Source organism: Silene latifolia, chromosome 9 (assembly GCF_048544455.1).
Source record: "Silene latifolia isolate original U9 population chromosome 9, ASM4854445v1, whole genome shotgun sequence".
NCBI classification, from domain to species: Eukaryota; Viridiplantae; Streptophyta; class Magnoliopsida; order Caryophyllales; family Caryophyllaceae; genus Silene; species Silene latifolia.
The window spans coordinates 14131284-14146530 of record NC_133534.1 but is presented as its reverse complement, the minus strand read 5'-3'; positions in this window follow the sequence as shown (position 1 = coordinate 14146530).

The window sequence follows — 15247 nt, the reverse complement described above, 5'->3', positions numbered from 1 at the left end:
TTTGCAAATTCGAAATGTTTTTGTTAATTTTGCATGAGCAAGAGATGAATACACTGTTACTGCCCATCCAATTTAAGAGATGCATTGGCTTGACATGTACGGAGTATCTGTTTTGCTAATTCGAAATGTAGAAATGGTGAGATAGTCGTTTTAAGTTAAGACTGCCTCTCACACCTTGTGACAGGTTTTTAAGTTAAAGACGGGTCTTAAGCATGACAATCTTAATGGATACGGGCTTACGGCATTGGGGAGTGCCGGATACATGCTGAAAATCTGTACCTATTACGAAGGGAAATCTTCGTCTCAGCTTTAATAAGACTGTTTACCAATAAGCCGCACATAGTCTTTTTGTCGAATCTGTATGAGAAATGTGATTTTTTCTTCCTCAACTCCTGTTAAGCATCAACCATGGGTGGACTAGTGTGATTGTGTAGATTTGCGTAGCATCTGTAATGTTTCAGTTGCTGCTCGGCACTTTAATCATCCCTCATAAATCATAATCATCCGTCCTACCTGCAAAGATGATGCATGTGCAGAAGTTATGGGGTACACAAATTCAGATTTAGCTATTTCATTCCTGATATGATAACATACTTGCAGAAATTTTTATAATGCTATTTTCAGTTTACTAGTGCACAAATCTAATAATTGAGCATTGAGCCCATCTTCATGTCTGAATGCATTGAGTAGTTCACTCTTTTGTCTGAATGCATTGAGTAGAGAAATTAAGTTCTCCATTTTCTATAACAATCGAGGCTCCATTTTCCTTTCAACGCTCAAGATTCATCTAACTACAATCTAACTGTCCAATTTTTATACCGACGAATAAAGCGAAAAATGTAAGAGGAAAATGGACCCTTGTGTTTTTTTATGCCGGTGTTGTTCTGTTGGTGGGTCATGTTGCAGGTAAGTAGGTAAGTCGGTGGTCCTGGGGGTTTCGTTTGAATTTGGGTGTCTCATTGTCTTGTGTGGGTGTTGGTGTTTGTCGGGCCTGATGTGTCTTTTGTGGACTGTATGCGATGTTTGTTACTTTCTTTGGTTGGAGTGAGGTCATGGCTATTGGGGTTCTTTTCCGCTTGTTTGGGACGTGATTGGTAGGGTGGAGTCAGGGTTTTTGGAAGTGACGTTGGTTGGGTCGGATGCGGTGGTTTTCACGTCCAGTTTATGCTTTATCTTTGTTTATTATGTTTTTTGGTATTCCGAATAATAACCTTCTATACGTTAATTTTACCGTCTCGTTCATAGATGTTTAGGGGTGTCTTGTCCTCTTATCCATGGAGTACTTGTTTTAGTGGTCTTCAGGCTAACTAGGAAGATCATAACTTTACATTCGAATTGTGTTGTGCCCATCTCTCTCCGACTTTTTGAGATAGTTTTGGTCATGGTTAGGGGGCTATACAAGCGGTTTTCTTTACTGCCTCTTTTCTACTTACTCGCTTTTCTTGGCTATGAGTTTCTTGTCCGTAGAGATTGTGTTCTAAAGTGTAGGAGTTTTTTCTCCTTTGGAGAAAGCCTTTCTTGGTCTGCGATCCGCCTTCCCTTTCTACATCTTTGTGACGTAAGTGCACTTTGCTCTCTCCCGATGGATCAAGGGTCTCGTTGGTTTCTTGATGACGTGTATCACAGTCAAAGAGATGAATCTCCGAGACACATTTTTGGGTCTTGATACAGATATTTCTCCGAAGCTTTGTCTGTTAAGTTGAGTAATGATTGGTATTCTTTGGCGAGCGGTGATCATCCATTCCAGCATGTTATGGATGTTGAAGTTGATTTCCATGTTTAACAATCCGTACGGCATCAACACACTTTTGTTACCCGATTTTTATGAATAATATAGTAATTTCAAGTCATCTAAGAGGAAAATGGACCCTTAAAGAAATGGAGGGAATCATGTCCGTTTCTCTCCATTTTCTAAAAAGAAATCGAGAGCCAAGTTCTTATTAATGGTTCGGATCGTATTTTAACAACGGTTATAAATTTACGCATTAAAATAAAGGAAAAATATGAGTGAAAAGGGAAATTATTATTTAAAGAAATTATGAGAGGAAATGGAGAGAAAGAACATGGTGAGGATCCATTTTCGAGGGAATCATACCGTAGTATGGATTTTTTTTTTCAAAATGGGGTTTAATAGCAAACAATTTAAGGAAATGTGGTGACTTTGGAACTAATTATCCAAAATGGGTCCACGTAGGCTCGGTTTTAGCGATACTAGGTTTGGGATTATGGTCGCTTAGCGGGAGAACGACTCGCGGCCAAAACGCTCCGTGGCTGAGCGACACTACAAAAAGAATTAAAACAGGCGACTGATTTTGGCGACTGAAATCAGTCACCTGTTTTAGTTTTTCTTGTAGTGCGACTTTATGCGTGAAAAAAAAATAGAAGTTGTAGTTAATGGGAATCGAGCCGGCGATTAATCAGTCCCTAGACTCTTCTCATGACCATATCCATAACGCCAAACTAAGAATAACAATTTATCAAGGTCATTAAAATTTGATATTTAATGTTGATCGTAATAAATGAGTTTTGGGACTTGAACAATTACTTACTACTTCCTCCTAGTCTGATTGTTGGTTCCCCTTTTCTTTTCCATGCTAGTCGGGTGTTGGTTCCCCTTTCTTTTTTTGGTAAGTTTTATATGGTTCAAATTCAATTTCATGTGGGATAGGGTGTTTTGTGTGGTCCAAATTCATTTCTTTAATTTTGATGCCCAAAATAAAGGGAACCAACAATCAGACTAGGAGGGAATACTATTTTAAGCACTTGTATTTAACATATCAATTTGCTTGCACGGGTGGTTAGGTTCTGTAGAATTAGTGTCAATTTTGCGGAAGGACGTGTGTTCAATTCCTACAACTTTTTTTTTTTTTTTGGGCAAATGCCTAATTCGCTGCGGGGGATGGCGACTTAAGGTGTAATCGCTCCCTCCCTGAGCTACTTGCCTTTAAGTAGCATACTGAGGTTTGGGTGGATATTAAGTAACACTTTGGGTGAAGTCGCTGAGCGGGAGAGCGACTTGAATTTGAGTCTAGCTTCGGTGATGACGTTGACCCATTTTGGGTAAATACTTTGAAATAATACCCATTTTGTTAATTTATTTGCAATTGAGCACCATTTTGGGAAAAAAAAAATTAAATGAGGGATTGTATCAAAATAGAAAAGTAAATAAGAGATTTTATCAAAATAGGAAATGTTCTTTAGGCGGGAAAACTTAAAGCTTTTTCTATTCTTTTAGTATATAGGGAATGTAACTTTGGAGCAAGTTTTTTTAGATCGTCCGTTCAGGTTAATTTCGAGTCACACTTTTATGAGACAGTTTTGAGGTCAATCGAATCTTTGTTTTTCGGATTTGGGTGAATACCCAATAGTGGTCACTGGTCACGGAGTGAATTGCTGACCAATAATTGCGTCCATGCAAAGTCGGATTCCCACAAATCCAACACCTGCCACATACCGACTTACCAAACAAGAGGGGCAAAAACGTCATTCCAGAATCCAATGTCTCACTTCACCATAAAAGACCTCAAATTGGTTAGCATCCACAAACAAATCTGATGAAAAATAGAGAATGAGGTACGGAGAGATGAGGGAGTTTCAAAGGGATCGTTTGCCCCTCTCCGTTGATGAATACACCTTCACTGGTTGTCATCTTCGCCTGTGATTTCCCGGTATTAACCAAACGACCCCTTAAATGCTAAGCTCACAGTTAATAACTTGGGCACCAAACTGTTACCAACAATTTCCCTTCCTTTTCCAAACACCTCCCAAATTCCAATGGATGCATCATGCATGCATCTATGTGTCTATATGTATATATATATACTCCGTATGATTGATTAATTAATTAATTACTGAGGCAGTGACGATAATATTCAATTGCAGTCATAATCAATTTGGGGGACTTGTTTGAGAGAGAAACGGAACTTGTTCTTATCATTAGGCTTGGCAGCAACGGATGATGAAGGGGTATTTTGGGGATTTGAGATTTAATTCTCTTATCTCTATTTTGCGCACCCACATTTGTTTGCTATGCCGCCATGATAGACTGTTCCCTTTACTTTCTTGGATGATCTCTTCAAATTTGGTGTTTGATCAGATTTGATCTGAGCCTCCCTTTTCAAGATTCAACTCAATATTTGTTTACCACTAAATTGATGATATCATATTATTATTTTTTGATAATTATTTTCAAACTCATCCCATTTCGTTAATTTATTTGATATTGCACCCCATTTTGGAAAAAAATTCCTTTATGTCCCTGTGACTCCATTAGTAAAGAGCTGAACAACAACTCTTTGACTGTCTCCTTGATGTTTTTATATGTTTAAGGAGCTTCTACTGTAATCCGGTTACTGATTTTTTTTCAGGCTTATATTCTGGAGTGCTTGATTGCTTAATTAGGAATTTTTGTTCTTTATAAAAGCTGATCCGTATGATACATGATACATCTTGCCTTGATATGTAAATTGTGTTGTATATATATATATATAGTATTATGCTGGAAGTCTGATCTCGTTGGGAGCGCTTTATCATCTAATTTCCGAAAGTGAAATAGTATTTGGTTTAAATGGTGGTAGTTAAAAGTATCAACAGTCTTAATAGACACAGCATTGGGCATTATCAGATACATGCTGGAGAATCTGTACTTAATTGTGAAGGATATGTCCGAGAGTATATGGAGTGCAGCCATTACATGAAAAACTTTGATGTTGGACATATACCATTGCGGTCACCTAGAGCGAAGCAACTTTTGGTTACTATCAATAAGATGTAGTAAAGAACTACTCCACATTAGCTTTCTGAAGGCGATAATTAGATCGTCTTGGGGAGATTAAATATCTAATGGCACTGAAGAATTTGTGAATGCTGGCATTGTTCAGGACTTCAGGTGTTAAGACGTTTATGTCGGTACTAATTTTCTGATGGTAGTATGTCTTGCCTTTCTATCATGGATGCATGCATTCTTTGGTGACACATGCTTATGAGCAAGCAGTGGTACTGCTAATGATTTTAAGAACTGTCCGTAGAGTAGGTAACATTAATTTCTATATGAATACAGTAATTTCGAGTCATATTTTTATTATGGTGAATATCTTAAGACCACCCCCAAGTAAAGGTCACCTTAACTAGGTCACTACCCCATTTTATTCCTAATTTCACCTTATTTATCTGGACTCACTTTTACACTCCCAAGCAGAAAGTCGCGACCTAGGTCACCAATCCAATCATTTTCCAATTTCCAACATTTTCAATCATTTCCCACATTCTCTATAGTCTATCCCACCAAAACATCTCTCTTATTTTTCCTATTATTACTTTTTACTAAACAAATTATAAAAATGTTAATGTTATTTTTGTATTTTTGTTAAATATGTTAATTAATAATTATTCCAATATTATAAGTATTTTAGTTATATTTAGTACACTTGGAAAAAAAAATAACAACGTTTATGGACCATTAATTTTGGTGACTTCATGTTAATTTTGAGTTCCTTTTATAGACCATTAAATTTTTTATTTTATTTTTAATTATCAGTTTTTTAATAATTATAAATTAAAAAATAAATATTATATTTAATTTTTTTACAACCTAAGTATTTATTATGGTTTATTTGGCAGATGATACTTGGTAATTCCAAAAGAAATGAAGAAGCAAAGTATTTATTATGGTTTATTTACTACCTAAACATTCATTTCATTTTTTTTCCTCTTTATTTGTGTTCTCTATATTTGTGCCCAACAAATACTTCATTGACATGTGGAAGGTCACAAGGCAACCCACCCAAGTCATGGAGTGACCTTTTTACATAGAAGGTCTTCTTAATTTGTTCATTAATCCATGATTAAGGAGACCCATCCCCCAAGTGATTTAGTTGTTGACCTTTCTTGGGGGTGGTCTAATAGTGTAAGTGTGTCAACTACTCACTAACAGTTTAGGCCATGTTCATTTTGTCTAAAAAGAGTTGAACTGAACAGAATAACTTAATGAAATTGAACTGAATTGAACTTAATTAATCTGAACTGAAGTCAAAGTTAATGGTAAACTGGTCAAATTAACTTAATTGAAATTAGCTCTTGAAATGAGTAAAAAAAATGATTGGATATATAGGCTGTTCTTTTGAACTGAAACTGATTTGATTTGAACTAAATTAAATTTATAGGCTCTAAATTAAATTGAACTTATAAGATCTGAAAATGAACTTAAATTAAGTGACTTTTAAGTCTAAAAAAAAGAGGACCTTGGTCACAAAGTCAGGGCATTAGCAATAGAGGTTTGTCAAAAGGTTTGTAAGATGATGTGTATTTTTTTAGAGGTTTGTCTACAAACCCTCTATTGTTAGACATAGGTACTGAGGTTCATGAATGAGAGGAGTGTTACAATATAGTATACAGGTTTGTAGAGAGAGAATGTGAGAGAAAAAATAGTATAGTTGTTCCGGGTGTAATTCCAGAGCAAGTATCGTTACCACCCGTGGCTTGTAGAATAATGTCTTGAGTTGAACCCTTCTTGCTTCTATCTTTCCTCACGGCCTCTCCGCAACACCAACGAGGCGAGGGCTTGGCTTTGGGCCAAGCGTACTCACTCCGACGCTCAAGTCAGTAAACTTAAAGGATTAAGTTGTGTTACTTGGCTAGGTATGTATTGTAGAGAGATAAAGAAGATATTACCAGATGAATAGTGTATTTAGGTTAAGTTGTGGGATCCTTTCCTCAATGAAGGTTGAGGAGTATTTATAGACTTTCACCTTTTGTCACGTAGTGGCCAAGTGGCCAAGTGGCTAGCAGGTGGAAAGACCGTTCTACCCTCGGCCGATGGACCTATGGCAGGCCGGCCGACGGGTCTTGGATATGAGTACGCGGATATGTCTCCCGGCTAGCTAGGTGCCGGCCGGACCCGGTGTGACAGCCGATGGATTGCGTCGGCTAGGGCATCATCGATATGTTGACTTTCTTTGTGGATGTCTCGACCTTGCTCGGTGTGTTAACGGTCGTGGTGCGAGAATATGCCCCATCAATTTGCCCCAGCGTAGTCTATGCCGTGGTATGGGCTCCGATGTGTGTTGAGCGTATATTCTGCGCAAATAAAAATTTTCTCGCCCGCTTCTTCTACCTCGGCTTGGTTACGCTTAGGCCGCACCTATCCCCCTCCACATGGATGTGTAATGGACATCCGATGTGGAAAAGAGAGGGACGTTGGCCGAGACCAGGGCTGAGAGTGGACCGTTTGGCAAGTAGATACCAAGTAGTGTGTTGAAGAAGATACGTCGATTGGCATTCTGTCAAGGAGCGTGTCCCAACCGCCGCTGTAAACATGTTAGCGTATCGGTCGTTGTGGCCCCGCTGCTTCCCGGCCTTGGCCGAGGGAATCGGGGTTACGGCGCGACAGCGTTCGTATCTATAGACCATTATTGATCGCGTACTCGTTCACGCTCGGTCTTAATTCGCCGAGGTGTCAGATTTGCGTCTCAACGGTACTTATACATTCTTAAGCTCGGTCTTAATTAGCCGAGGGCAAGTCGTGGTTCCCTCGTCACTCTCGGTCTTAGTTAGCCGAGGTGATCGAGTTTACGTTCTGACTGCCGTTGTAAATATCTAGGCATATCGGCTCGTTCCCCCGTCGCCCTCGGTTTTAATTAGCCGAGGTGATCGAGGTTTTGGCTCGATTGCATTTACCGGCTCGTTCCCCCGTCATTCCCGGCTTTGGCCGAGGTGATCGAGGTTTTGGCTCGATTGCATTTACCGGCTCGTTCCCCCGTCACTCCCGGCTTTGGCCGAGGTGATCGAGGTTTTGGCTCGATTGCATTTACCGGCTCGTTCCCCCGTCACTCCCGGCTTTGGCCGAGGTGATCGAGGTTTTGGCTCGATTGCATTTACCTCGTTCCCCGTCATTCCGGCTTTGGCGAGGTGATCGAGGTTTTGGCTCGATTGCATTTACCGGCTCGTTCCCCGTCACTCCCGGCTTTGGCCGAGGTGATCGAGGTTTTGGCTCGATTGCATTTACGCTCGTTCCCCGTCACTCCGGCTTTGGCCGAGGTGATCGAGGTTTTGGCTCGATTGCATCTTTCGGCTCGTTCCCCGTCACTCCGGCTTTAGCCGAGGTGATCGAGGTTTTGGCTCGATTGCATTTACCGGCTCGTTCCCCGTCACTCCCGGCTTTGGCCGAGGTGATCGAGGTTTTGCTCGATTGCATCTTTCGGCTCGTTCCCGTCCTTCCGGCTTTGGCCGAGGTGATCGAGGTTTTTGCTCGATTGCATCTTTCGGCTCGTTCCCCCGTCACTCCCTGCTTTAGCCGAGGTGATCGAGGTTTTGGCTCGATTGCATTTACCGGCTCGTTCCCCCGTCACTCCCGGCTTTGGCCGAGGTGATCGAGGTTTTGGCTCGATTGCATTTACGCTCGTTCCCCGTCATTCCGGCTTTGGCGAGGTGATCGAGGTTTTGGCTCGATTGCATTTACCGCTCGTTCCCCGTCACTCCGGCTTTGGCCGAGGTGATCGAGGTTTTGGCTCGATTGCATTTACGGCTCGTTCCCCGTCACTCCGGCTTTGGCGAGGTGATCGAGGTTTTGGCTCGATTGCATCTTTCGGCTCGTTTCCCCGTCACTCCCGGCTTTAGCCGAGGTGATCGAGGTTTTGGCTCGATTGCATTTACCGGCTCGTTCCCCCGTCACTCCCGGCTTTGGCCGAGGTGATCGAGGTTTTGGCTCGATTGCATCTTTCGGCTCGTTCCCCCGTCACTCCCGGCTTTGGCCGAGGTGATCGAGGTTTTGGCTCGATTGCATCTTTCGGCTCGTTTCCCCGTCACTCCCGGCTTTAGCCGAGGTGATCGAGGTTTTGGCTCGATTGCATTTACCGCTCTCGTTCCCCGTCACTCCGGCTTTGGCCGAGGTGATCGAGGTTTTGGCTCGATTGCATCTTTCGGCTCGTTCCCCGTCACTCCGGCTTTGGCCGAGGTGATCGAGGTTTTGGCTCGATTGCGTCTTTCGGCTTTGGTCGCTTGGGTCACCTTCTCCTTTGTATGATATGGGCGGCAACTTTAGCTTAGTCGACCGGACGTCAAGGACATAGTCATTGAGGGGTCGTCGACCACGTGTCGAACGACACGCGGCGATCGGCTCCTTGTATCCTTAATCCTGCTCCCCTCCCCGTGGCGGGTCGGGCTTCTTCTCCGACTACGGTGAGTCGGGTTTCTTCTCCGACTCGGTGAGTCGGACTTCTTTAACTCCTCCTGGGGCATGCCTCGTCGGTCTTTGCGGCAATGACGACGTCCTCCCCCGCGAGTGCGGGAAGGACTAAGGTCTACCACTAACCTAGAATTCGTTTTCCACCAACACCTTCTCTGGTTCTTTCGACATCTTCTTTAGCTTTTTGGGTGGGTTTTTGTTTTGAGTTTTGTTTTTGTTTGGGAATGAATGTGACTAGCTTCTAGTATCTTTCCCCACGAGGCGCCAATTGTTCCGGGTGTAATTCCGGAGCAAGTATCGTTACCACCCGTGGCTTGTAGAATAATGTCTTGAGTTGAACCCTTCTTGCTTCTATCTTTCCTCACGGCCTCTCTGCCGCAACACCAACGGCGAGGGCTCGTACTCACTCCGACGCTCAAGTCAGAAAACTTAAAGGATTAAGTTGTGTTACTTGGCTAGGTATGTATTGTAGAGAGATAAAGAAGATATTACCAGATGAATAGTGTATTTAGGTTAAGTTGTGGGATCCTTTCCTCAATGAAGGTTGAGGAGTATTTATAGACTTTCACCTTTTGTCACGTGGTGCCAGTGGCCAAGTGGCTAGCGGTGGAAAGACCGTTCTACCCTCGGCCGATGACTGTGGCGGGCGGGCGTAAGACGGTCTTGGATATGAGTACGCGGATATGTCTCCGGCTAGCTAGGTGCCAGGTCGGGACCCAGTGACAGTAGATGGATTGCGTCGGCTAGGGCATCGATATGTTGACTTTCTTTGTGGATGTCTCGACCTTGCTCGGTGTGTTAAGCGGTCAATGGTGCGAGAATATCCCCATCAATAGTAAGCCATATTATGAACCTTGAAGAGGTTTATCTATTGTTGGTATGAGATTTGTGAGTAAATGGGTTTGTATATTATCTTATGTGGCATGAGAACAAATCTATTGAAGGTTTGTCTATTGCTAATGCCCTCAATAGCTGACCAACAATTGCCATCCATGCATGTTGCCATCCAACACCTGCCACATACTCCAACATGTTTTACACTTGCCAAACATTTCACAAAAAAAAAAAAAAAAACAATTGAGGGGCAAAAACGTCATTCCAGAACCCAATGGCTCACCCATCATAAAATACCTCAAATTGGTTCAAAGCATCCACAGCCAAATCTGATCAAAAATAAAGAATGAGGTACGGAGGGATGAGGGAGTTTCAAAGGGATCGTTTGCCCCTCTCCGTGATGAATACACCTTCACTGGTTGTCATCTTCGCCTATGATTTCCCGTACCAATCAAACGACCCCTTAAACGATAAGCTCACCTTCACTGGTTGTCATGTAGACATGTATGTATGTATGTATGTATGTATATTCACACCCCCATATACTAAGTATAATTAATTATTATTGAGGCAGTGACGATGATATTCAATTGCAGTCATAATCAATTTTGGAGGAATTGTTTGAGAGAGAAACGGAACTTGTTTTTATCATTAGGCTTGGCAGCAATAGATGATGAAGGGGTATTTTGGGGATTTCAGATTTTGTTCTCTTATCCCTATTTTGCGCACCCACATTTGTTTGCTATGCCGCCATGGTACACTGTTCCGTTTACTTTCTTGGACGTTCTCTCCAAATTTGGTGTTTGATCAGATTTGATCTGAGCCTCCCTTTTCAAGATTCAAATTATTTTAATAAGTGTTTTTTTTTTTTTTTTGACAAACTTAATACTAGAAATTTATAATTTTGTTTTATACGGAGTATATTTCAAGCCGTTATCTAACAACAATATCATGGAGTATCTGTTTTGCAAATTCGAAATGTTTTTGTTAATTTTGCATGAGCAAGAGATGAATACACTGTTACTGTCAATCCAATTTAAGAGATGCATTGGCTTGACATGGAGTATCTGTTTTGCAAATTCGAAATGTAGAAATGGCTTGATAGCCGTTTAAGTTAAGACAGGCTCTCATACAAGATTAAAATCAAGGTGAAAGTGAAAGGAGCTTGGGAGAGGTCTTTTAGTTAAGACAGGTCTTAAGCATGACAATCTTAATGCACACGGCATTGGGGACTACCAGATACATCATACATGCTGATAATCGAATCTGTACCTATTGTTAAGGGAAACTTTCGTCTCAGCTTTTAACAAGACCATGTTTATCAATAAACCGTACATAGTGTTTTTGCGGAATCTGTATGAGAAATGTGTTTTTTTTCTTCCTCAAGGACCTCAACTCCTGTTAGGCATCAACCATGGGTGGACTAGTGTGATTGTGTGGATTTGCGTAGCATCTGTAATGTTTCAGTTACTGCTCGGCAATTTAATCATCACTCATAATCATATGTTACGTTTGCAAATTCTTCTGAACTAATATACTCAATCTGCAGAATTTCCTTGTTTCTCATGGTTTGATTTCTGTATATTGTATCAAACTGTTTACAGCCACGAGCATTCATGTGGACATGTGGTGTTTTTGTTTCTGCAGCCCTACCCGTCTCTATGCGATGAGAAGGGAAGTTAGGTGTTTCAATTCGAGCATACAATGTTACTCCATCCTACCGGCCTGCAGAGAAGTTGTTTTAAGAGGCGACGAATATTGACATCTGAATTAAGAAATATTACTCCCTCCATACCAGATAATGGTAACATGGTAAAAAAATATGATTTTACAGGAAAAAAAAAAAAAAAAAAAAAAGGTAAAAGCAAAAGCAAATATGGAAAGTAAGCTGAATATAATAAGGATTAATGTTGAGTTGGTGAAAGGCTCACTACTTGGAAAAAAAACAACTCATTTATGATATGTTATTCCTCATACATACTTCTTGCAAAAGTTTACAATGCTATTTTCAGTCTACTAGAGTACTAGTGCACAAATCTACTTCCTCCATTCAAATTCACTCTACCACTTAAAAGCATTGAGCTATCTTCAGACTTGAGTAGTCGTCCACTCTTGTGTTGTACTCCCTTCTATTCTATATTTTCTTCCATATTTACTAAAACGAATTATTCAGGTTTTTTTCCCTTTTCTTATTTTGGAAATTTTTACTATTATTTTATTCATCTCTCTCTCCTATCATCAAACCCCATCCACCCCTTTTACTCATATTTTATTAATTTCCTTAATATTTTGGCCCCACAATTCTTTATTTAACTCCTAATTATTCATCCATCTCTCCTATCACAAAACCTCACCCAACACTTTTACTCTTATTTTATTCTCCTCCTTAATATCCGTGCCCAATAACAAAGGGAAGAAAATATAGAATTAGAGGGAGTATTTATATTAAATAACCCAATAAACAATTGGTCACGGAGTGAATTGTTGACCAACAATTGCCGTCCATGCAAATTCGGATTCCCACAAATCCAACACTTGCCACATACTTATTACTTACTTCCTCCATTCAACTATACACTCTACCAGTTGGAGTTTTGCACTACAATTAAGAAAAATTAAAGAAAGAATAGAAGTACATTTGAAATTGTGCATATTACTTTATTAATTGATAAAGTGTGGCTCTAAACCTGATTTGATTATGGGATAATCTTCCCACCAAAATGTTCAACATTTTAAAAACCCCACCAAAACTTATCTTTACATTTTCCCTCCACTTCCTGTCAACTCTATATTACTAAAACCAAGCAACTCCAGCATTATAACAGTACAGTCTTCACCATTATTTACATCAAATTTGTCCTTAAATTACATCTTTCTCTCCATTAAGTAACAACACAGCCAAAAAAACCTTACAATCCATAAATTCTTACAGTCCATAACATAAAATTACAAACACAAAATTACAACAAAATGGGCTTCAAATGCATGACAGAAGATCAGCGGACAGACATCGCCATTTACTTGCTCGAAAAGTCGCAAAATGGTAAGCTTTCTCGTGGCACCATCAAAGAGGTCACTACTACAAATCCAGGCAACTACAACGCCCTTTTAACAACGATTATTCACGAAAATCACAATAGACGTTGTAGAATGTATGGCGCGAATTTTACTAAAATCAATTACAACGGGTATGGTTATAAAAACCGTTGTTATTAGTTTTAACAACGGGTCACACATGCACAACCGTTGTTAATAATTTGGCGCAAAATTGGCGCAAAGTTAGTGAAAAGTAATCACAACGGTTATTTTTGAAACCCGTTGTTAAAACTTATTTAACAACGGGTGTTTTTTACAACCGTTGTTAAAACATATTTCACAACGGTTGTTGTTTAATAACCGTTGTCAATACCTTCCATACTATAAACCACACAAATGCAAGTCATGCTGCGACCACAAAACACAACCCTTAATACACAAACACAAACACAGCAGACAAACAAACACAAAACACACACTCTCTTTCTCTCTTTCTCTCTTTCTCACTTTCTCATCGTCGCTTTATCTTCTCGCCAATCATTTGTTGATTTCATCGTCTATTACGTTCGTATTTATCGGGTAAATCTCGTAAATCCTTTGTTAGTTTCATCGTCATTATTTTCTTTTTCTATTTATTTCTTTTGCATGTATGTGTTTAAGTCGACCATTATGTTATTTGTTTAAGTATTGTTCGCATAATTAGTTAGTAAAACAATGAAGAAGCAAGATATATATATTTATAAATACATAAATTAAAAAAAAAATTACATATATAAAAATGCAATTCTTATATTTTCATAGAGGATCTTATTCTGCTCTATCGTATCCGTCCTCTCCTCCTTGGCTATTTGGAGGTTCCGTTCGGATTGCTATATCGTCATATAGCCGCAATCGCTCGCCTGCTTTCCGTCAAGCCATCTTCTTTGGCGTGCTTCAGTGCGGATCGAGCATCCGCAAGGTAGCTCCTGAAACTTTCCTCAATATGGAGGAACCGGCGGATGAAGTTGTTGTTGTTCTCGATCATGGTAAGAGTCTTAAGGATGAAATCATTCATTTTGTTGGAGTTTTTGGAGTTTGTTTTGAAAGATTAAGTAGAGTTTGTTTTAGCAGTTAGGGTTTGGAGATGAATATATTGAGATAATGGAAATGTTAGTTGAGATAATGCAATGTATTTATACTAAGCAATGTGTGAGTTGAGTTGCTTTTTAATTAATATATATGTTAGGAAGTTGTGCCATAATTATCATCATATCTCTCAATAATGCTGCTTCAAATCTTATTACTAACCCTTCTCATTCCATATTATCCGTTCATATGTACAGTGATGTCAGTAATAATGCATGCATCGGAATTCTAACGGGACGTAATTATGCATGCATCTAGTAATATTTAATTTAATTTTTTTTTATTTTTTAAGAACAAACAGCAACGGTTATTTACAACAACCCGTTGTCTTTAGTTATAACAACGGTTTTGTATATTAAAACCCGTTGTTATAACTTTTCCCCCAAAATTGAGTCACACTTTCCACAACGGGTTTTTATACTTAAAACCGTTGTTAATATTTCTAACAACGGTTTCCTTAAGAAAACCAACCGTTGTTATAACCTTTTACAACGGACGCTTTAACAACGTCCGCTTTTTTATATAACAACGGTTTTTGACCGTTGTTATAGCCTGTATCTGTAGTAGTGGGTAGCTGTAAGATACAGTTTGAGTGATAGAAGCATCTCTAACATATGGAGATTAGCCAAAAAACTCTCAGGCTAAGTTTGCCATTATCATTGAGTTGTCCCAAATATTCTTGCCTCCGACACTTAACAAAATGAAGGTAGACCATGCTCAACAAGCAAAAAACAATATTGACATCCAAACTAATCTCTCAAACCAATTAGGTATAGTCATCATTGAGTTATCATACTGCAGTTACTATGATTAAGCACACACACCCTTTCATTAATATAACATGTGGTGGCAAAAATACTTGTAAGTAATGGGCAATAAAACGTACATATACTTCCTCCAATTCAACTCCCCCTAAAACCATGTATAGCTCTCAAACCATTAAGGTATAATCATCATAGAGCAATTTTGGTTTATACAACTCTCAGGCCAAAGTGGCCTCATCATTGAGTTGTTTGAAGTTGTAAAGCCTCCTACACAGAAATAATGAAGGTAGACCATGTCATCTCCATT